Raw genomic sequence first — 25,366 nt, 5'->3', positions numbered from 1 at the left:
ATGCCAAATGGGCAGCTTTCTTTCTGCTGCTCTGCTTTCCTGCCTCACTTAACTCCTGTCTCCTTTGTGCTGCGTGTGCTGGCCTAACAAGCAGTCAGTCAGCTGTCACAGGTGTTTAAAGACATGGACTGATGAACATGCTCCATGTAGAGTGTTTCTGATCCTCAGATTTTAATACATTTTCTAGATACTCATCAGAGTTCCCTAACCTTACACCACTTCTATAAAAGCGGGGACATTCAGCATAATGGACTATGAAGCTGGTATAGCTGAACTTGAGAGCACACACAGAAGTCTTATGCAAGGTTCTTAAAACCAAAGAAATTCCCTAAATTAAAAAAAGCTTATTAAATCAGAACCACAAACAGAAAGAAAAAGATGTTCTGCAGCTCAGCTTTGAGCCCAACTTCACTCCCCATTTACAGCTATAAACTCTGACAGATACCACTGGGCAGCAGAAGGGAATTTGGAACAGAGTGTTAAGTGCTGTGGAAGGCTTAACCATTCCATATGTTTGCTCATTTTATCAATTCCTCACCCACATATGGCTAAAACGCAATATTCAGGCTTTACAGGAGGCAAAAAGAGCTGCATCCACAGCATCCCTGTAGCTGCCATTCACACTGGATATAATGCAAGATGTTGATTTAAACACCGTCCCCAATACCCACACAAGGTGTCCTGTAGCCAGTCATGAACTATTCTGGGAAGGTTCTCAACCTTTTCTACCTGAAACTTTAGAAGATATCTGAAACTTTAGAGGATATGCTGAAATAATTTTCATTAGTGTCTAAAACATCGTGTTTCCTCACACTGATTGAAAGTAAGTGGGCTGCTCCCAAAAATGCCAGCATTTTTCTTTTTCATTGCCATTCTCACTCTGCTGAAATCATGACATGTTCACCACAGCAGTGAGTGCTGCCAAATGGCATAAGATCACGGACACTACAGGAATAAAACTGTACACAAATCTAAGGGATTGAAAAAGATGCTCAGAGGCTCAAGTGGCTTTATTCAATAAAAGCTAAAGCAAACAGATCCTGCAATACTGCTTGGTAGGGACCTGGGCATCCTAGGGCAGAAATGCTGCAGACACTCTGAGTCAGTGCTGAAGTTCTGGGCAAGTATCAGTATTTGTCAGAATCAGAAAGTCATCTGCCTAATTAAGAATTGATTCTAAACTTTTACTTCCCCTTCATTATTATGCACTGCCAGAGCATACTACAAACATTAGCATCCTGTTATTGGTTCCTAATGTGGTGCCATTACTTGTCCCAGCTGAAATTACCACTGAAATGGCTGTTGGCTTCCAATAACCTACCCCAATGTGAGATTCCACAAGGGAGACACAGTTTATGTGAGGTACCACTAAAAATGTCCCGTAATATGCATAAAAGACCAAATTGTGCATAAAAGATTGAACACCATCCGAATTCAGAGCCTTTGCGCTCTCTGCAACAGATGTTTTCTTTTCTGCTGCCCAGAAAGGATATGTCTTGGGGATTGTTTTAACACAAATATATATAATTTTCTCTATAAACATTTGTTGGTGCCACGTGTGGTCTCTACTTCCACATTGACTTCTCTTTAGTTTAGTCTGGGATCTGAATACATGGAAAAATACAGGACTCACCCTTTAGAATGCAAAGACGTAGATATCGTCTGTGGAGCTGCTTCCAACTCTCCTGTCACATGCTATTGATCAGTGTGATCTCAGTTACCTGTATGCAATTAAATTCAGTACCTGTTGCCTGCAATGTCTTCTCAGTCTGACACCAACATATTGGAGTTCCCTCCTGTCCAGTGGTCACATCAGTCCTTACAACAGATATGCTCTGCTAAATAAACACCACACACACTCCATTTCCCATCCAGCTCCTCTAAGGCTATCATTATTTATTTGGAACTTGGCCTTTTTTTGAAGTGTTTTAATTATAATTCTCTGTTCCTATTTTTCTCTCTTTGCAGTTGTCATCGTGCTTTAACTAAACTTTGATTGAATAATCCTAAAATATATCCTGAGGAGTAAGCTGCATTTTAAAGCAAAAGGTAACATATCGCTCTAACAGGGACATGCAATTCAGACTAACACTTCTTTTCACACACTATTTATTTATTCATATGTAGAATATAGGCAAGTAGCCAATCTATCAGGGGAAAATCTCAATTTATTTTTTCTTTTATCCCTCTTCCTCAGTGATCTGCATCTCACAGTCAATAACTCTTTTACTCCTGCCTCATATGGCCTGTCAGCTATCTTTCCTATGATTTTTAATGAAAAGGCTGACTTCTTTTTTAAATCCATGCATGATTTTTCATATTTGTTGATGCAAAAACCTACAGCATTTTTTATTTTGCTTTTCAGAAAACTACTTCCCTCTCATGAAAAATCCACTTCTTTGCCATTCGTCATATTAAAAAACTTGCATACTTCGTAGCATTAAGTAATACCTTTTCCATTAACAGCACTAACCTGCAGGCAGAAGTTCTCTGCTTTTTGTTGCTCATTCCTATATGAGGAAAGATTGAAAATTACGCTACCAAAAAGCTCTGATAATGATTGGGGATCCTTCCACTAATACCCTGATGATAAAGTTCTAACCTTTGACTAAAAGTTAGGCTGTGGACACACGAATTAAGGAGTATAAAGAGCCTACTAATGCAAATTGTGTTCTCCCTTTCTTAAAGGAGTATTAAGAATTTCCTATGAGCGCATTCTGACACACTGACATTAGCAAGTACTTTAACAATTACTCTTCTTGAGTTTTAATTACCATGGAGACTCTAGCAGATAGACATATCTAAGATATTTGTGTGGAAGTTATTGGTTTTCCCTTCTTTAGCAATAATATCTGAATTTGGTGATGCTCTTACTTGCCAGTTTTAACATTATCAAAATTACGTGTCCTTATTTCTTTGGCAGATTTCTAATAATGTGATATGAAAAATTGCTATGAAGTAAAGATTTTTTTTATTGCATTCAGGAAGTGCTGGGGAAAGGGAGATGCCTATTTCCACAAAGTATTTAAAAGGTTTTAATTTTTTCATACATAGGGCAAGTGGGCTCTCTGACTGGAATAGTGATTTGTGTTTCAGTGAACAATCAGCTAGCTTGTGCCATAGTAAAATCAGAAGAAAATAAATGGAATATGAATGTAGCAGAATCACAAGCCATTTACCGTAGCAAAATCATGTCATTGTCTTACAGGAACTTTGATCTCAAATCATATTAAGTTAGAATTCAATTATATTTCTTATGAGCTTGAACAGATTTATGTTAGAAATTACTTAACTTTCAAAGGGTCTCTGGAAGAAAGAAAAATGGTTGAGGAAATATATTTCTTTTTTCTTGCTTTGTGATTAACAGTTATTAATAACATAGAATCAATCTGATTAATGAGGCATTGTCTTTGCAAATTTGTTTTTGTCCTATAAGGAAAAGACTGAGGAAGAAAGGTTATTAAGACAGCACAAGCTTCAATAATGAGACTAAGCAAACTCTATGTAACTTCTGATACAACAAATGAACAAGAGTCATAACAACTCTTTGTAAAGACAATTTACCAAAAAAAAAGGCTGTAGACTAAAATTTCAAACTAAGACCTTTAGGAATGAAGTCTCACCTTAAGGTATCATATGTGACTCAGAGATCCCAAGATTAATGATCTGTACCTTTCAAATTACAAGTTTAGCCAAATGGTTTCTAAGTTAAATTTTTTTTGCAGCTGATTGAAATTAGTGGGGAAAAGCACAGTAACCTTAGTATGTTTTATATCAGATCTTTGCCTTCTAATAAGACTTTGCTGATTTAGATAACAAGTACTGGTGAAACAACTATAGCTTTAGATGGGAACAACCTATCTTCTACTTTGAAAAAATAACTTGCAACACAAAGCTAGCTGAGCTTCTCTCTTTATTAATTCGTACTAAGGCCAATAGAAACTAGCATCCTGATTTGATATGACAGTATTTGAGCTCTCATTTTCTCTGCAGGACTCAGAATACTCTGAAATCAAAATAAAGGAATCATTAGTACAGAGGATCTGCATGGTACTGGTAGCTCCAATTAGCTGGAAAATTAGCTGGGTCTTCACAGCTAAGACTGTGACCAGGGCCCCGTTAACTCTACCGATTTCCATTTACTTGAGGTTTGAAAAATCAGTTACTGAAACTGGGCATCTTCAAGAATGGAGTCTGTTATCAGCTTTTTGAAATTCTTTATCTTCTGCCCAAGCCCTCCTTTTCTGTCCTAGGACCAATTTTATTTCATAAGAAGCATTTTATTATAATCTGTTATTTCTGAGAGATGCATAAGAATATATATTTCACCTCAGCTGGCCCTACTGAATTTTATCTAAAATTATTCACCTGCCATGATATAAGAAAAACTTGACTTCAAGTGTTCTACTGCACATGATGAACATCTTCTCTGTTGTCAGCCATTTCCTGTATTAGATACTCAAATACATTTAAATTCAAGATAGTAATTTTTTTGATTGTTAATACTGGCAAAAGCTATGAAGTGCTGGGGTTTTTTAAACACTGGAAAAGAATTAAACTGAAAGTAAAAAATATAATGATTTTAAGACACATTAAATTCTACTGACTAAACAATGCAGGAACTAAACAATAGGAAAACTAGCACAAACAAGCAGGAATTCTGTAGACGAAAGCAATTATAGACCTGGCTGTTTTGTGTTTTGCCACAAGAGATTCTTCCCCAACCTTCCATAAACCATTTGCCTAGGATGTCAGAAAGTTGCTTAGATTGCATCACTGAGCATTCAAAACTCAAGTATTTCTGCAAGACTTGAAAACCCCATGTGTTCTTTCTATTCTTTTTATTTTTTCCTATCTTATAAAAGATTACAATAAAATCCTTACTTATCTAGGGAGCCTACAGTGCATTAGGAAAATTCATCTGCAGGTAAAAGCCTCTCTTTTCTTAACCTGAATGAGAGTTAAGATAGCATTACTAAAAAAAAAAAGGGGGAGGGGGGAAGAAATAAACACGTTAGATGTGTCATTCTTAATGCTTTGAACTTTTTCTGATGTAAACTCGCATGCTTTTGAGCCAAAACTAGAAACTGCTTATGTTCCTGGTTTTATGAGGTCAACCTATAATGGTTTCAGCATGGATATGTGAGCAAAATGAGCTGATCATAAGCCAACAGCAAAAAAGTTTCAGTTTCATGATCTGTCAGTGGAAGAAAAACTTCACCTATTCAAGTTTAAAGCCAGAGAAAATAATTCAAAATAGAACATTTTAGGTAATGCTGGTAAGGTAAAGAAAAATAGCATGAAGCCGCTAAAATTAAAGTATATAAAACAAGATGCAACTTTTTTGCTTAAAGGTATAAGGCTGATCTTATTCTAGATTAGTTTGCCTATAATACTCTATTGTATTATTTTATTATTATTCTTTAATTTACAGTAGAGAGCTCTCAGTTTGAACAGCTGGTGAATTCTACAATATAAATATTTTTCAATTACAATTTTTCTAATATGGATATTTTATCTTAGCATAAAAGGATTTATTTGTGAAATACCTTTTTTGAAGCATTTAGTTGCATATTTTGTTGGTTTTAATTCTTTGGTGTATCTAATACTATACTTAACTCTTACCCAAAGAAGAGGAAAGAAAGTGAGAAATGCAACAATAATATTGGAAGAAAATTGAGATGGTGGTTTGTGTAAAAACTTGTCTTTCTTATGCAATCAATTCACTCAACAACTCTGGGAGTAGACTTTAGTAAAAGCAGTTATAAGGTAAATAAATAATATCAAAATAAAATAAACCAAAAAATGAACCCAAAATATTATAAATCTGTTCCAGAAGCCTATTGAGAACATACCACAGAACTCACCTATTACATTATCTATCAAAGTGGTTACATTGGAAGAATGTTATTGAAAGTTTCAAAGTCAGTCAGTGCAAAGCTAGCAATTTTCAGTTACACCTGGCATTTAAAAAATATATAAACACCTTTGATAGTCTTATCTGTATGCTTACTGGTTTTTCTTGGGATTGGCGTCACATCCAGGTCATTAAATAAATTTTTTTAAACTTGCATTTTTTTAGTAAATATTCATTATGGCTGAAGTTTTGAAATTTTGAACAGAAAATCTTTTTTTAGATAGGAGCTTTCTTGCTTTTGAGCTGAGAATGTGGGTCCCAGAAATATCTGTCTTTTCCCCGTCTTCCCAACTCCCTCTTCATCATGCACACATACATGCACTAGTTCTCTCACAAAACAGCAGTAGAACTACACCCGACATTAGATTTTCTTTTTATACCTCCTGAAAAAACATTTGAAATGTACTATATATAAATTTCTGAATGCTTTTCGTTGTCACTTGAATTCACCCTGATAGCTATGTTTTTAATTATTATTATTTATGTCTTCAGAAGTAATAACAGAAGCTAAATCACTTCCAAGAGCTCTGAGTTCCCTGGTGCAGAATGTAATGTACTGCTTAAATACTGTTTTAAAGCAAATGCTTTGACCACATAACATTTAGGAAAACAGGCTGAAACCATCCAAAACTAAGATTGATTAAGAGCTTGGGGACATGAAACAGTGGTCTAAACAAAGAAAAGGGTTTCCAAGGTCTCAAGGTGATGACCACAGGCAAAGTCATCCACATCCGTGCTGACACACCTGAAGTTGCTCTCAGTCCCCAAGAAGCAAGGCATTTTTTGTGGGAGATGCTTTAGGAGCCCGTGGAAGGACTGGATACCATTAATTTGCAGGCACCCATTTGAGTGCACTCGTTATTCATACTGAGATGCTGGCCTGTTTGAATCAGGAATGCTTCCAACTGGAAGGATTGCTCAAGACATGGGGTGCAGTCCATAGATGATATTGTGGTAGGGATGCAGAGCAACCAGGAAACTGCCACCGGCCTTTGTGCTCCACCCAAGTGAGCAACAGAGAGCAAGCCTTGCTCCCTCAGAAGTGTCAAAACAGAGGAAGGGGCAAGAGGATGCATTCTCCCCTGTGGCATTTTCTGAATGCTCATCAGCTCTGAACTGAGAGAAAAACCTTTCTGATTATACTTGTAGAAGCTGACATGCAGAGTTAATTTGCTGTTATTCTTTTGCTTCTCTGCACCTAACTGAGAAATCAACACTGATGCAGATGCTGGCAGATGTACAAGGGTCAGCAGGTTTTCAGCAGAGGAATGTTCTGGTTGAAGTTGAAGGACCTTTATTACCTCAGGTCTTTCCTAGGAAATGAAGGAGCAGGTATAGTGATCTGCTTGAGTCAAGAGCTCCTGGAAGCAACTGCATGCTTTTTTGAACCCACAAAACCTAAGGTGGGGTATAAGACATTCTGAGGAATAAACAATCTTGTTATAATTGGCCAGCCCTTTCTATGGGTAAGATAGAGGCTTTCCAGAAAGAGTTCTGTTGAAACCTTCTTTGAAGGACAGTTTTGGGCTTTGGCTGCTCGTGACATCAGTGGATCTCTTCAGGACAGTGCCTTGTCATTTGGGGACATCTTTGCACACCCCTGCAGAGATTAGAAAGCCTCTCTACTGAAAATCCTGGTTTAGAGCTATTCCAAGAAAGACACAAGAGAATAAATTTGAATTTTATATATACATCTGTTGTTTATTTATTTATATTAAACCATATACGTCAGTTTTGTGTCAGCCATATGCCTCAGTCATTCACAGTGCTATTCTTTGATATCAGGACCCCCAAAATATCCCTCTTTTTGTGCCATTCTCCTCTAGGATGACCACCATGTGCCAACCCATGCACTTGGACCTCCTCCTTGCCATGCCCTTACCTGCTTGCTGAAAAGGGAAAGGGAAATATCTATTTGGGAGCTGGAAGAGAGGTGCTCTCAGCCGGGCAGTGAAGGCTTCCTTAACCATATGTAACCTTTTGTTTTAGACAGTTAATGTGTTACTAGAGGTCTCTTAAATTCTGTGTGTCTGTGTCTGCCCTGCCAAAAGTGGTTTTTTGGAAATTTTCCCGGGGAGGACTCTCCTCCACTACATAGATTTTTGAAAGATGAAACACATCTTTGTGAATCTGGGGATTTTTTTCCCCATTTCTGTTACTAGTTTGAACAAATCTTGTATTCTGGGACTCAAGAGGTCAACCAGAACAAGAACACTCCCTGATCACTATTGCTGCAACATATTTATTTTAAAAACAGCAGCCTAGCATTTGCGAGCAATAAGATACATGGCTATTGGGAATGCCCTCATTTTTGGAATGGCTCTGACATTATAACAACAATAATATGGTGTGAACCGGAACCATTAAGATGTCAAGAAACTAACTGTCTTTGGAGGGCTGTGAGGGTAGATTTATTTTATAGGTTTTCCACACAACAGATCAGAGGAAACAAAAATCCACCAGCTCTAGGAAGATTCATGGGACAAACATGGCTCAGAGTACTTGCAGAATTCCTAGTATTGTCAAAAAAATTTAAAGCCTTTAAAGAGTATTTTTTGGGGGGCATAAATATTTAAAACCTTAATATCCACAGTTCATGGCTTAATATTTGTAGTTAAAATGTGCAGAAATACACACACGTACACATATATGTTAAACATGCATATGTTTAACTTTAGTGACCATTATTGTAGATTTCTGATATAACTAATCTAAGCTTTTTAATGTACAGTTCACTGAGATAGAAAAGATTATATTAAGTCCTAAAAAAATCTGTTAAATAAAAAATTTGTTATCTAAAAAATTGCTGTTAATTGTGCCCTTTGCTCCAGGATAGTATTTATGACAAAAATATAATATCCTCAGTGCTGACAATTTTCCTTTTATATATATATTATTATAACTTCTTTTTAACATATTCTGGCACCTTGAGTATCTTAAATCAAGAGGTGTCTTAGTCTAAACCATGTATGAAGAGCTCAGCAGGATCACAACTAAAGCTATCCAGCCTGATGCCCAGTGCTGGAAAGTGGTTAGAAATTGGTGCCTCAGGAAACAATGCAGGAAACAGAGCATCCTCATCCTCACACCCCTTGGCCACTCTGGGATTCCCTGGCCTAAGTGAGGGATCATTATAGGCGCTCATACATCTATTCTCCAAGACAGCCCATTAACCAGCTCAGATATATGTAGTGCTGCAGCATCCTATAGCAACACACTTCCAAACATCAAAAAGTTAATTTGTCATCTAGAAGCTGGATCCATGGCCCTGATTTAGGCACCTTGGCTCCCTTTTGCAAAATGAAAAAAAGTTTAAGGGATAGGCCCTCTGTTGCATGCAGGATTTCTATGCACTTCTTTGCCTTCTATCAAATGGGAAGGTTGCAATTCCTCTCCCGAGCCCTGAGGACTTAGGACAACAGGAAGGGAGAAGCATCTAAACACCTTAGGCTAGTAGGTGGCTAATATCCTTCCAGATTTACAAGATTATGAGGGGTCTCGTGACAGTTTTGTTACAATAGACAACTCTCTGAGGCCCTAACACCAAACCACTGGCATCTGGAACGAGCAGAGGCAGAAAGAAGATGCCTGTAAAAAAAGGGAGCATGCTGTGACCATAAAAAACCAAGAAGACCATGCTGTGTGGAAAGGGCCAAGCCATGGAGCAAGTCCAGAGAAGTGCCACCAAGATGATTAGAGGGATGGAGCTCCTCTCCTACCAGGAAAGGCTGAGAGAATTGGGATTGTTCATCCTGGAGAAGAGAAGGCTCCAGGGTGACTTAATGGCAGCCTTGCCTACAAGGAAGATGGAGAGGGACTATTTACAAAAATATGTAGTGACAGGCCAAGGGGGAATGGATTCAAACTGAAAGACAGTAGGTTTAGATTAGGTATTAGGAAAAAATTCTTTATTGTGAGTGTAGTAAGGCACCAGAACAGGTTGCCCATAGAAGCTGTGAATGCCTCATCCCTGGAAATGTTCAAGACCAGGTTGGAAGGAACTCTGAGCAACCTGGTCTAGTGCAAGGTGTCCCTGCTCACCACAGGTGGGTTGGATATTTAAAGTCCTTCCAGGACAAACCATTCTATGATTCTATGTAACAGATTTGACTATTGGAGACAGCATGCAGTTGGAAAACATTATCAGCACTAAGTGGATGAAGGCATTTATCTAGGCAAGTCAGGGCAGAAAAGAGGCTTCTCGAGTCTGGGGCAACAGTAACATGCACTAGAGCAGCTCGAATTCTTTGACAGCAAAAGTGAGGTCTATGCACAGGTCTTTCTCTTTCTAAAAGCTGAGAAAGATTGGTTCACTGTCCCTTATTTCTTATAAATTCAAAGAATTGGTTAAATGAGGAATATGACCATATATTCTGGTGGACCACTTGCACAGCTGATACAGTATTGTACTCAAAATGGCTGTGTGCAAATTGGTTTATATAATCTGAACAAGAGATAGATAAAGGCACAATTAGGTAGGTGATATCAAGTATGAATGAAAGTGGGCAAAACTAAGAGTTAGATGTGCAGCATTGTGTTAGTAAAGAAAGAAAACAAATCTATGCAAGTCATGAAAAGGTATAATAATTTTGCAAATTCATTAGACTGCACTGGGGGAAGGGATTGCTCCAGTAATGGGGGGTTTGGCTGCTTTTTTTTTGTCTTTTTTTTTCAGAAGTTGATACATTTGTTTTAGTTCATGACTTGCTTTGAAATTTGTATTTATAGTAAGCCTTTTCCATTCAGTTTTTTGGGGTTTTCTTTTGCTTTTTTTAGTCTATAATTTTAATTGGACATGCAATAGTATAAAATACAACATAAATTATTGCAAAAGGTGTGAAGGGCTAAAGTAGAACCAGCTAAAATACGCGGTAGCTTCAATACTTCCCTAAAAGCAGTGGGGTGTATTCTCTATAATGAGTCTTCCAGTATCAGTGACAAGTCTGCATCTCAACTAGAAAGTAAAAATAGATCACTTAGTGTTCATCTTTCTTCTCATCAAGTTTCACATAAACAAACAACAAAACAACAGTTGAATCCATTGTAAATCTTATATAGAATCTGAACCTTTTTTAAGCATGCTACAAAGGAAAATAATTAAATTTAAGATAAGTTTAGGGAAAGTAATTAATTTGAAGATGCAGCTTCTAATTAGGATGTATAGTATATTAGTGACTTAATTTCTCAGGTTATTAATTGCTATAAAATAAATGTCTATATGACTCAACCTTTCAAGCTTCTGGTTTTAATGGCAATTCAAAGCCCTTGACATTTCTATAATGTGCTCAGTGCTATGAAGGATCAAGTTCCTAAAAGAAAAGGAAGCATTTTTTCCATTTTACTTAAGGTCAAAGTAATAAACATCCAACTTCTCAGAGACATGTCAAATGTACATATGGATGCATAAAACCATAATATGATCTTCCACTACAATTAAATCAATGATGGCAAAAAAAATCCCTGTAGATTCCTACTGCTTTGGATTCAGTTTTGTGTCCATTAGTCTATGTAAGTAATCCTGCAGAAATTAGAATGTTTGTTTTGAAGACCAAGAAGTACTGAATCAGGTAATGCTCCACGTGAGTGTTTTATATCTTAGTTTTAATCTAATTTTAGTGGACCCAATCTGGTTTTATATATCAATGTAATTGGAAGCAGCTCCAATGATGTTGACAGTTACACCTTTAAAAATTTGGCATAAAAGATACTGGAATCTGGACTACGTATCTTTATGCTGTATGACTTTCTCTCTGAATTTCTTGCGGCTAAAACTTGCCTCTGAAAATTAATGTACACTTTCAAATTACTTCAGCTGGAGCAGGATTGGACCATTGAAAAACTGTGTTAGTACACTCCCCAATGATGTTCATACTCCAGTAAACTCCGTTAGTAAAACTAATTTTATTCTAAACACTTATAACACAGCATTTAGGTAGGAAAAAGCACCATCAATCACTTGGTGTTATCCCACAGACAACACTACACACATCAGTGATGTGCTCAGAAGGCAAGAAGACCCAGATGAATCGGTAGTTTGTCGGGTTTTTTCACTTTATAAACTAAAGTGTTGCAGAGTTTTAAAACGCTGTGTAGCTATCATTTCTACTGTTAAACTCAGGCATATAAAATTACCTTTAATGAAAACAGCAAGATTAAACAACAAAGGAAAAATTTCAATAATTGTACAGGAAAATGTATGCAACCAGCCTTAAAAGAATAAAAGTTTAGTGTGATAGATTTATGATTAACAGCCAGGCATTAAACCTGAATTTACGTGTTCTGTCTATAGACTGATGTTGGTAATGAATTTTTTCTTGTATAAAATAGAAAGAACTCTATTTACCTCATCACAAGATTTGGGTTTTTAGTAACAGAAATGGAGTGACTCAAGGTTCTAAAAGAAACATGCTAAAGGGAATATAATTGATACTACCTCTTAATATATTGACTCTCCTGAGAAGGGTGAGTAGCCTTGGCTACCTAATTTTCTGAATTCATAAGACATATCTAACAATCAAGAACCATCTTTAAAATATCTGAAAATTATCAGAAAACAATTATTTTCTGAATTATTCTCAGCAAACAGAATGGCCATTGGCCATTCAGATACCATCTGTCAAGTAATACAGATTATGAGAAGTTCTGAAGAAATGGCTGAAAATGGAAATCATGCAAGATAGTGTATAATAATAAACATAACAAAATTTACTGAATGAAAACCACATTTTAGAAGTTAAAAATCACAGCAAAAGGTTCAGTTTAGTATGTTAATTGTTTTCTTCCTAGCTTCTGAAATAATTAAAATTATATTTCTTCTATTTCACATTATTTATCTTGACATAGTAGGCTGACTGAACTGTTTATTAATATAATGTCCTGAGAGGTAATATTATTAGATACTAAAGCTAGAAGAGATGGGTACATCTTTTTTTGTAACCAATGCCATAGAATTTTAACAAGCAGTTCTTGCATCCAGCTCAAGAAGTTGCTATTATTATGTACAGAAAGACTTAACACCAGTTTAGGAACTCAAAGTAATGATAAAGCCATGTTATTCCTTGCAACAATGTTATTAGTTAGGGTAGGAGAAAGCTTTTTTTTTTTTAATGAAAGAGAAAAAATTCTTATTAATATGTATGCAGCTGAGGGCTATTTAAGCCATTCTTATAAGCAGAGACATTTAAAGACTAGAGATGATCATTATTGTTGAACTTGTTGAACAGAATGTAGTAATTTTCATTTTCTCTTATAATAGCATCAAGTCTAAATAGGTCTGCTGTCTATATTACATTGCATTACTCTGGAAATTATTCTCATTTGTGCCCAGTGAACTTGATAAGGTAATATGGACAGAATTTCATTCTGTTCAGTTGGCATTCATGTCATAAAAGAGAATCAATCCACCAGAATCAGTTCACCTACATTTTTTCCTTCAGAGCAGTAAGCCTTGCTGAGGCAGGTGTAGGTAAAAGGAAATTAAGGTCTTCTTTCACTTCAGTCTTTTAAAATACTTTTTCCAACATGTTTTTGTTACGTTCAGCCACAGCCAATGAGAATTTTCTTCAGCAGCTCTGAAGAAAACAACAGAAATGTCTTTATGACTCCAGCAAAATTATTCTTTTTATGCAATAAAATAGCACCCCACTTCCTTTCTTCTCTTCAGGCCTTGTTTATTTACAATTTAATGTCAGTAACTGCAATAACTTAACCTTTGGCGGGGCTCTAATGGACTTGAAATTAAACAGCAAGGTTTTAATTGGCCTCTGAGAGGAGTAGTGCTGGGTGCTGCACAGCTGAGCTGCTGGGCAGCGTGTGTAGGAGAAAGGCATGCCATTTGGATGTTCGCAACAACGCACTGCGGGCTGCGCGTCTGCAATGCATTATTGATCAAACAGTTGTCATAAATAGGAGCATTGAGTTGTGCTACCAGCACCAGCTCTCAGATCTCTGAAAGCTAAGATGCCATTAATGTATTCATATAGAAAACATAAACTAAGAGTAGGAAACTGCCCAGAAAAAACAGTGTAAGAAAAAAATAACAATCACCAAGATAAAACTCATTAAGAATTATAGTATGTATTAGATTAGATAGCTTTCATGACCTGTGTGCTTCTCCCCAACTTGCCCTTCTTCTGTCAGCATTCAAAACCGCATTACAATTTTGCCAAAACAAGTCAGTTCTCAGTTTGATTAGAGAAAGAAAATCATATGATTCCACTAAATCTTCTGACAGTTCTGCTGTCATGGCCATCAGGCTGGGTTACATACTTTATAGTAAATGAAGCAGAATATAGTAGTATAGAAGGGCCTGTAAGGGTGTCTTCACAACAATTATTTATTTTTTTTATGCTTTAAGTATGCATTTGAGCTGTCAGATGATGCAAGGTTATTGCTGTCTCTCATTATTTTTTCCTGGTAGTATTACCATCATGCCTTGAAGTAGCCATGGACTATGATCTAATTGTTCTTGCTGCCACACACACTATTCTGCCAAGGAACCTATAACTGAGACTATGTTTAGAGAGCTATCAAAGGCAGGGCTGCAGCACTTTACTCACTCTCGTGTGGGTGCCAGGAGCAGTGAAATCACCATAACCAGCACTGTGGCTGCCTCAGTCCATTCCTCATAGGATCTTAGGATCTTATTCCTTTTCAGTCTTATGCTGCTCCCACTTCAGTCCGTGCTACAATAGTGATGGGGGTGCTGGCCAAGACAGGCAGTTTGATGATTGCACAGCAACGTGACAGAGATGCTACAGGACAAAGTGAAGGTGAGATAGGCAGGCAGGCAGGCAGGAGGGAGCAGTGAGGCCCGGTATGACCTGCACAGTGGTCAAAGGACACCAGCTGCCCATCTGGTAATGCTTTCATTTGAGTTGTCATGGGAAAAGGAGGAGATTTTGCAAAGAAGTAGTTATGCTTTCAGAGTTCTGCAAATGGAGAAAATCAAACTGTACTCACTAAACGAAGGCATCAAATTGGGTCAGCAAGAGGGAAAAGCTTTTGAAAAGAACAGAAGACCAAGCCAGAGATGTGAGAAACTAAGGATGATCTATCCAAAGAAATGGGCCAGCACTATGAGCTTTTCAAAAACTGCAGTAACTTTACATAAGAAAGAAGAGAGCAATGACAAAAGTTACCATTGGAACCCAGCCTATTTCCAATATTTTTTTTTTCTACTGAACATCTTAGGTGGATAATGCGTCCATTTTCTGGAAAACTAAATCGCAGCCTCTGTTTTATGGTTATGAAGGCCTCTATTATTCTGCACATTTGCAGACACACTGACTTTTGGGCAAGACAGAAGTCTCTCAGACCCTTGCTGCAGAACAGTAAGATACACAGGAATATCAAATATAAGCAAGTGAAAAGGAAATATTAGACTTGCAATACTTTTACCTTAGTATTGGAAAAATTATTTCTGCCTTAGGAAGTATTTATACTTAGTATACAAATACCTACATAGGCCTATTATAGTTACTGGTAATTTTTCCTTCCAAGCAGTCATTATAATATCAAAAGTAAAGCTTTTTTTTTTAGGTGACCTTCCTTGATGAGGGCTAAATTGCTATTAATATTCTATAAATATATTCAAAATAACAGAAGACTGAATTAAAAAGAAACAAAAGATCTAGTTCTAAAATGGCTGTTTGAAAGAAATTGAGCATTTTGTCCATGTATCCATGGATATCCACTTTGAAAAATTAAATTAAAGAAATCTGGCAAATACAGAAGAAAAACAAGCAGGGAAGGGGAAAAGATCTTTAGATAAAGTAGTAAGAAATGTTTTGTTACTATATTATACTACATATTAGTGAATCTGTTTAACAACTTGAAAAGTCATTTTCTTCAATAGGGAAACTTCAGGACCAGCTGAAAAGATGTGCAAGATAGAGCGATTGGAAAACCTCCTGCGTTCTGCATATTGTAATGATATGTGGAAAGTAAAGGAGATAGGAATACCTGGGCACGAGGACGTCTGTCTTGTGAGGATAAACTGCTAATGTAAAAGAAAAAAAATCATGTGAAAATAATAATACATATTAACACAGAACACATTAACACATAGAAATAATTAATAATAATAATAATAAATACCCAGGTACACTAGTGATCCAGAGATAACACATGATAACAAAATATGTATCCCTCAAGTCAGTGACTGACAGGACCTTGGAGGAACCTCTCAAGCACAGCTTGGAAGATTTTTGGCCAGACTTTGTAAGTGATAAGAAAAGGGAAAACTATTGTGGGTCTTATGGGAATGAGACACTAAAGTCCCTCTAAGGAAGTCTCTCCCATCTTTATTTATTTTTGGACAAGCTTCAAAGTATACTATACTACACTAAGAGAAATTCTGACTTCAAAGAAACATTATTTGGTTTGTTTCTTTGGTAAGGCAGAAGGTCTGTATAACACAGCATTTATAACAAGTAAACCCAATAGGCTGAAACTAGAAACAATTTCACTGATCCAACAGTGGTTGTCTTTTCTGAGAACACTACTGTTTCATTATAAATCATAATATGTAAGGCTTTTTGTAATTAAAGAACATTCTTATTTTCCTGGATTGGTGACTTGATGGAAAAGTTGTACTCTCTTAAGGGAATTATCTGCTTTAGGGAACGCCTTTAAATATATCAAAATGGAGGGATCATTACCTTGTCTGCGGCTCATTTGCAATATAATCTCATTTTGGCTCCAACCATCACTGAATGGTAATGGATATTGATCGGTTGTTTTAGCAGTGGAATAACAGCTTCAATTTAATGACTATGTAATAACATTATAGTGGCTGAGACTGTGAGCAGAAAATGTTCATTATTTCACAAGCCATACAAGGCAGCATTGGAGTTTTTAATGGTTTCTTGTATGATTTAATTGTGCACCAGGTTGTACTTTCATACATGCAACAACAATAGTACACAGAGGATTACAGGGAGTTTTTTAATGTAAAATATGTACAACTTATGCAAATAGAGCTGATGACATTTCCATTTTTACTTCTAGAAACCTGCCTACTTTTAAATAAACTTAAAGCATTTAATTTTCTTTCAATGGTACAAGGTATTATAAATGTGATCTCAGCAAAAGCAAATGTAAGTGGCTGTGTCCTTTCAATTGGCATGCCTGCTGCCAGCCAAAGCAGGGCTAACCACTGGATTAGAAAAAAGTAAAGAGAACTATCAGACATGTTAAAAATCAGTCTCCAAATTTACCAGTTCGGACAAGCTGGCATAAAGTGGAAGTCTTTTTTTAGTGCACTAATGTACCAAGCTTCATTAATCACAATTTGCAGCTGTGCTACAAAACACCTTCTCATGCTTCTTTTTCGTTTTTTCCCTTATATTTTTCACAAGATTTCTTTAATTACATTCTTTCCTAGTTGCGCTTCTTGGAACTATATCCCATCTATCTTTCACCTCTGAAAGATGCCAGCATTTTCGAAGAGGTTTTAAATTCAGTTATTACCTTGACACCATGTAAATTACTACTTCAGTGAAATAATTTTCTGGTTTTTTTGAGTGTAACGTCACACTTTTTAAAAAATTTCCATTCAACTTTGGAACAAAAAAATATTGAATTGTTGTCTATTCAACTAGAATAGTGACAAATAAACAATTTTGAATTTATACCCAACATTAATTTCCATTATTCATATATTTGGAGAAAAACATTTTGCTTCATTTAGAAAGATCAAAAGTAAATCTTATCTTCAAAAAAGTCAAAATACTACCATGTAGTATTATTTGAAAAAAAATTTGCTGAAATGGAGCTGTGGAAATTATTTGAGTCTCATGTAATCTTTAAAACATTACCCTGAAAAAGTATGAAAAAGCTAACAAATTTTTATAGTTGAATAAGCAAATGTAGTTTATTCTTAGAGTTACTCAAATATTTGAGGAAATCTGCACCTTTTTGAGAATGAAAAATGTTTGGAACTCATGATGAGGTGAAGTGAGATTCCTCAGTCTAACCTGAGAAATAACTGCTTTATTTTCTGTTAGATGATTTAATCACAAATCTGTCTTGTTTTAGTGAGGTAATAACTGCTCTGACCTACAAAACTGCAGGGTAGTATTTCTGTTCGGTAGTTCTAAACCACTGAAATGGTTTTCATCAGTTTCAGAAGGTACTGAGCTTGAGTGTGTCTCCCAGCTCCCTGGCAGATTTTATGGAGGCACATAGCTCCACCTTCATACATCTAATTGTAGGCTTAGGACCATGGTTTTAAACTTATGTGACCATTTTAAAATTATTTATGGTTTTAAATTTATCATAATTTTAAAGCAAAATAATTTTCTAGGAAAATATCTACATCTAAATTTTTGCTTTTCTCACAACTTTATTCCTTAACATGTTCTGCTTGTCAAACACTCATGGAACAGCTCAGAAGAGAAAGCAAGGACACATTTTAGAAGAATTTTGAGGATGAAAAGACCAAACTTATCTTATTTGTTTCATTAGCATGTGCACATAATACTTTCTAGCCAGTGCTATAAAGTATGCTATCAAAGCCCACCACCTCTCTGTTCTGAAAGTGGAGTAGATATACTATCAATCACATCAGACATTAGTATGCTAATATCCCATCTCCTGCAAAATTGGTTTGACATACACAATTATCTGTCTAGATGCATTGAGTGTGCCAGAACCTTCCATTATCAGAAATAAGGCTACTTTCCTTTTGCTTTCCTACAAGTGCCCTGTATATGGATTAAATCTTTCTTGGTTGCTTTGAGTTTCCAGAGAATTGCAGGTCTAACAGAGAATTTATCTTTAGTATTCTTCCATGCTATTATTATTCTTCATTTGATTTTACTCCTAACTCTATGTGTTGCTCTGTTGCAGTTTGGGCTCTCTTTGAGCCCAAACTGCAAGAAATTGATCCAGTTTATTTTGGAGCATGAGACTAATTTAACAAGTTATATCAACTTTTTACATATTCCAGAATAGCTTGTTTTGAACAGCTAAAGCACTTGCATTCTTAGCACATAGGCATCAGAAAGTACACATGGAACTTTTCAGTTCAATAACTTAAGCAGAAAAATACCGTTTATTTGTAAACCATATCTATAGCTTGAAATATTAGCTTTAAATTGTGTATCTTTAACACTAAAAACTGAGGTTTTGCAATTCTGCTTTTCATGCTTAAAGATATGATTTTATACTATTCATCCCAGCTAAGCACCATTAACTGTCTGTATTTAGTAACTTGTTGATATTTGCCCCACCTCACTAAATTCCAGCCAGTGTTTGCTTGCAGCCATTCTGATTTCAGATGTCAGTGTAGTAGTAACAGCTCATTTTAGCAGGTGGCACAGCGCTCCTTAAATGTATTCAGGATCCCTGGAATAATTTATTCATAAATTAACTCTATGAACCTTGCTTTCACATACTGATCAGTTCATATTTTAATTTCACACATTGATGAGCACTGCACGAGTAAGTGTGAAACACTTCTAAAAATAGGTAGGGAGGATATAATAGGACAGGAAGGCATCCTGTTAACTTCAAGTAAAGACCAAACTCACCACAGCTGGGAATCTGGTGTCTGTCTGGTAAAAACAACGTATTAGATGCAGCCAATAGTACTTCAGTACTTCTGTAATTTCTGGTTTTGATCAGTCTGATGTACTGTGAATGATCACACCGTTGTGATAATGAATCAGTGAAGATGTCTTTGAACAGATGGAGTATATTTTCTGATCTCTATTGTTATTATTTAATATTATATGTTCTCATTGTTTGAGCTCTTTGATTTGCTCTCAACTATGGCTGTATTGCTTAGTAACCTTATATATAGCTGTGTAGTAATTGGTTGTGTTATTAATATATTTAGGAGCCAATGATCAGCACTATGACTAGTCAATAGCATTTAATATATCTATTTTTGCCAAAATATAATAAACACAGGCTATTGCTGTAAGTTAAAAACAAGACTACAGCCTTTGCCTCCCTGGGCAGCTGAGCAGGTCACTTTTTCCATGGACAGCTGCATCATCTAAACTCAGAATAATCAGTCAGTGCTGAGCTTCATGAGCAGTAAAAGCCTAACCCTCACAGAATAGCAGCAATTTGTCTTACAAACAAACAAGCAAGCAAAAGAAACCCAAATACCCAAATAGAACAACACAATGTAATATCTGGAAGAAAAATTTCAGGTAGAAAATAAACTGGTGGTCCAAGTATGTTGCTGGCTTTTAGAGAGAATAGCTAAATAAATCCAGCCTTTGCAGGTATAGCCTTCATCATGATGCTATTATTTTATATTATGTAGTAAATAACTTTTAGATGTATATGAAAACAGTAATGAAGAAAAGGGGGGAAACTTGTCACTAGGTAAGTGATAACTTTATATTTACCGTTTTAAACTTACTTTTCTTAGTGTAAAGAATTTTCTATTTGGCTTTCTCATGGGAACAAATAGACAAAATATATTCAGAATTGTGCCTCTTTTTTTTTTTGACTTTAAGTCTAACCTGTACTCTCTGTTCACTCCAGTTCCTGGGTTTAATTTCTGGAGGAAAATTATTCACCACTGTGTCAGGTTCTCATTTTGCTCAAAAAACATGGTTTCAACACATTGATTTTTAAAAGCTGTATTAAAAACAAAGCTCAGCTTTTAAATTGAGCAGATACATGTGAATCTAGAAAGTTTCATTCTCTGAATTTATTTATCATTCTGTATAATAGGACCAGTATTAAACAGAAAAGCAACTTCATGTGGAGCTTTCCACTGTAGCATGTTGATGCCAAGCCTGGGACGTGCTGGGAGCCACAGAGGAAGAAGTTATCTTTAATTGGTTTTGCTTCATATACTTCACCTTAATTTCCACTAAAGCTAATGGAAAATCTTTCATATTGTAAGGGAACATAAGATCCTTGATCACTTTGGCAGTTTTGAAAATGTTAGAAATTGTGTCTCTGGTTATTTTTGTTATTTTTCTCCTAGTCTTGCTAGCAGCTAGAGTTACTGGCTATCTAATGTTTTGTCTTGAGATTTTGAGCAGGGTTTTACTTTCAAATATAAATGTGAAAATTGTAGTTACCCTTTCTTAAAAAGTAGACCTTCATGTTTAGTCTTATTTTCTTTTTTCTGCATAAAATTAAAGTTATCTTCTTAATTTGGTTCCAGAAATGCTTATGTTTTCTCCCTTCTCCAAGCAGCTGTAATCCAATTTTCCTTTCCCTTTGGAAAAACAAAGAAAAGTCTTAAAAATCAGAAGGTGATCACCAAATTCGTAATTATTTTGTATAGGTTATTAGGACATAGAGTTAGCTGTTGGACTGAGGCCAGAAGAGGCCAGCAAGATGACCAGAGGGCTGGTGCACCTCTCCTGAGAGGAAAGGTTGGGAGATTTGGAACTGTTCAGCCCGGAAAAGAGAAGGCTCTGGGGAAACCTCATTGCAGCCCTTCAATGCTAAAATGCGGTTTACAAGAAAGATGGGAACAGACTTTTTAGCAGGGCCTCTTGCAATACAAGGGGCAATGGTTTTAAACTGACGGAAGGTCAATTTAGATTAGACACAAGAAAAAGTTTTTTGCATGTTTCACAAGCATGAGGTTTCTAGGAACAGTTAGCTTGGAGAGGTGGAAACATTCCATCCCTGGAAACATCCAAGGTTATGTTGGAGGGGGCTCTGAGCAATCCAATTTAGCTGAAGATGTCCCAGCCCATGGCAGGGGACTAGGACCAGATGACCTTTAAAGGTCCCTTCCAATTTAAACTATTCTATGAAGATTATATTATAATTATAAAGTTATTATAAAGTATATTGCATTATGAAGTTATAATTATTGCTTCAGGATTCACAATCCTATTCTGCCATTTTGATGGTCTCTCCAGCCTGACTCCTTCTCATGTTACTCATCTGTTTATCTCCTCTCAATGAAGATGGGGGACATGTTATGTGATTTATGAGCGACAATTGGATTAGAAAGTACAACACACAGCAGAAAATATAAATATTTGAGTTGAATTTTTTTTGGCTTTTGAATAAAGTATTTCATATTCTCATACAAAATTTCAGATGTTTCATTTCTCAGTTCCTTGATTTTCTAACATAATATCAAAACATCTTTTTTTTTTTTTTTGCCAGAAAATGTGGTTTTGTATTGGGAAAGAAATTTAACAGGATTCTATTGACCAGCCTGGATTATTAACTATTATAAATGCATGTCTTATGTATAATAAGACTGAAGGGAAGTGATATCCTTTTCTTCTGCTTCAAATTGTCTATCTTTTTGTTTTGTTCTTGTTTTTTAAGAATCAAAATTCTCAGAGAAATCTATGAAATTTTACATGCTAAACTGGAGAAAAAAGCAGCTCCAAATATCTGCTTAAATAGTTCTCTGCTTCACTCAGCAGAGGGAAGTTCAATTTATTAATGTCAAACTACTGTGCCTGTTTAAAGCACTGGTTTAAACATTCTTCATGGATTCCAAAATGTACTATAAAATAGCTCAGCTTTCCTTTCAGTGATGGAGCTCAGCTCCTGGTGCTTGGGTATCTTTATCCCCTCCCCTTTTCGACTTTCATGCTTCTATTCTTCAGCAGTTCTCTATCTGACTGGCTGCTGTAAAGCCACTGCCACTTATCTTCTGCTTTCTCAGGTGAACAAGGAGAACAGAAAGTTGAGGGGTGCCTTTAATTGCGACACTTAGTCAATGCCTCTGGTTGCAGTAAAAAAAGAGCAATGCAATGAAACCTCCCTTGATGCAAAAGAAAATAATGCACTGTGCCTCCTTGGTACTGTCTTTATCCCAAGTGAAGCCACAGTGGATGAATGTTTTGTTCAGGAACCAGAGGGACTCTAATAGGCACTTGCTTAGGAAAACAGGTGATCATCTTGAAAAAGAACTGAAAACTAAAGTGCTAAAGCTGCTCTCTTTGTTCCTGTGAGGTACATGTACCTGTACTGAAAACAAGTACTTATATCAAACAAATAGGATGTATTTTGATTTAACAGTGTTTGTTTTTCTCTAATGCAAAATTTTAGTCAGCAGTCTAATTATTGTGCTTCTCAGTCTTTTAGAAATTTTTTAGACACTGTATAATTTGCTTGTTTTACAAAAAGACAAGTGTTACAGCAAAATAAGAAAAAAAATACAGTTGTGTATATAGGAGCATGTGAGGGGCTCCCACAGTAGCTGTTACATATAGGCTGTCTTTTATAGCCTTAATTATATCGTCACTGGAAAATCAGTTGCTGTGTATCTAAATTCATTTGCACACATTATGTTTTTCACCCCTGAGGAGTAATATGGCATATAACTACATGTGAAAACTAAACTAGTGAAATTTATGTTATGCCGGTGTTTATTTTGTTGTAAAATTGACTTTCAACAAGCAATCCAATATCCAGTAAAGGACTCTGATCAGGCAGGCTTATAATGTCATTAAACACTGCATTTGTTAATGGCTGCAAATATTTTCTTTCCTTCTACTTAAGGGTGTCAAAAAGCTTCTTCATGGCCGTAGAAATGAGCTACAAATGAGTGCATACATATGGTAGTGAAGTAATTCAGCCATTGCACTTCCTCTTTAAACTGAAAGAAAAATGTCAGCAAGGACAAAAATGACAGAGAGATCACAGACACCCCCCAGCCTGGTGGGCATCAGTCTCTGGAATAATTTTCTGAAGGAACTGATGGAAGTTGAATTTTCGAACCATTGGAAACATAATATGTTGAAGTAGTGAAGAACAAAGCAGTCTTGACTTCCCATGGACAGTGATTCTGAGGCTTAGATCTAAGTTCCAGAAGGCATTCCTCAGACACTGCTGACCTTCCCCATATTGATCAGGTGTTAACTAAGTGCTGGTAACTTCCCACACAGAAACAACCCAGTGTTAAATTTCTGCATTAAACCACTGTGTTAAACCCAGAATTAAACTACTGTGGGACTGTGTCCGTTCCCTCTTGACCGACTGCAATTCTCTGTCATGGTAAGAAAGGAGATGGTTTTCAGCTCCTTCAGGTGTGTTGCTCTTTGTTGTCTGTTTTCCTGTCTGGAACTAGTTCAACACTGTTCTTCAGCTGCAGCACAAAGGAGGTGATTCCTTATGGAAAGAAATCTGTTTCCAGCAACCCCCACTGAGAGAGAAGGTGAAGATGCTTTGTTACAACAGTACCTCTTGGGACCAAAGGTGCAAAAATCAACCAAATGAGCTTCAGACTGTGATTCAAATAGCAGCATTTGAATATTCCCTATGATATAACAGGATCAGCACCTTGTTTTAATATCTTTATGCTTTAAGCCATAGCATTGCTCAAGAAAAGTGGAAAAAAGCCACATAGCCTTTTGAAGGAAAAAGCTTATGGAGGATGTGTGAGTGAAACAAAGGTCAGGATTTGTTAGCTGTGCAGTTGCAAAAGGAGTCCAGCTGTCATTTTGCCTGCCAGGAGGCCACCCTGACTAACACTAACTGCTGCTGGGAACTTCTATTGCAGGTTTAGAGAGTTTTGCACCACTGTAAAGCCAATGAAGCCCATAATCTTCCTTTACACATTTTTCTTTAATATGGGAATATATTCTGAGGTAAATTAGAAGTAAAATCTATCTCCATCTTCTGACATACTACCTGCAAAATCAATGCTAAAAGCAACACTGGAAGGATACAAATTTCGTTGTAGAGTCCAAATTTTTTCGTACTTTTTGATCCTTTGACAACAATTTGCTTATTGTTCCTGGATCTTAACAAAGAGATGTAAATTTCTGCTCTTTATAGTATGTTTTCCCAAATTCTATCATGACCTATTGCTAATTTATGCATAGACCAGATGAGAGATAACTAAGACCAACTGAGTTGAAAAAAATATGTAGAAGACAAGGGAATTAATTTCAAATCTGTGAAAGTGCAAACTCTGTCAGATACCCAACTAGTCACAAACAGCTTGCTGTCAAAAGCAAAGGAGTCTCTATCGTGAAGTGCAGAACTCCAGTATGGATTAATATTTTAATTAGTGTTATTGTAGAAATAAATTAATCTTACAGAGACCAGAATCTGTCCATTCGAAAAGATACCAAAATTACTGTAAGAGAAAGTTAATGAAATGATAAAAATTTGGATAGGAGTTAATTTGATGTTTCTTGAATCAAATACTTGGGGCTAGTCTTATCTCAACCATAGAAAATTACAAGTATATTTCTTCAATTACTCTGGGTTTGATGGTTTTTGAAGGGACTTAAGCCCTTCCCATAGCCTAAATCTTTCTGATTCTGTAGCCATATAAGAGTCAGTACTGGCTGCAGAGACCCAAAAAGGGATGAACTGAGGTGGTCCTGCTCAGCTTCTATACCTATTTGCTGTGGATTTTTACAGTACTTATTTTTCTTGCAAGGAGCAGTCAGATTACACAACCATTTTAAGCAAACTGGAGCAGAGGCGGATCTGGATGAATGTCATGGGGCAGGTAGGGAAAATACAAAAAGAGCATAGCCA

At 36.3% G+C, this 25,366-nt stretch overlaps 1 protein-coding gene across 1 annotated transcript in view; it reads left to right on the top strand.

Moving 5' to 3' along the window:
* The window catches only part of KCTD8 (potassium channel tetramerization domain containing 8), a 153,988-nt gene that overhangs the window by 106,086 nt on the left and 22,536 nt on the right, over positions 1–25,366 (top strand). The gene's annotated exons all lie outside the window — the stretch shown is intronic.

This window comes from Corvus moneduloides, chromosome 5, assembly GCF_009650955.1.
Source record: "Corvus moneduloides isolate bCorMon1 chromosome 5, bCorMon1.pri, whole genome shotgun sequence".
Classification (NCBI taxonomy): Eukaryota; Metazoa; Chordata; class Aves; order Passeriformes; family Corvidae; genus Corvus; species Corvus moneduloides.
The sequence above is the reverse complement of the archived record's forward strand: the minus strand, read 5'-3'. Positions and strand labels throughout refer to the sequence as shown.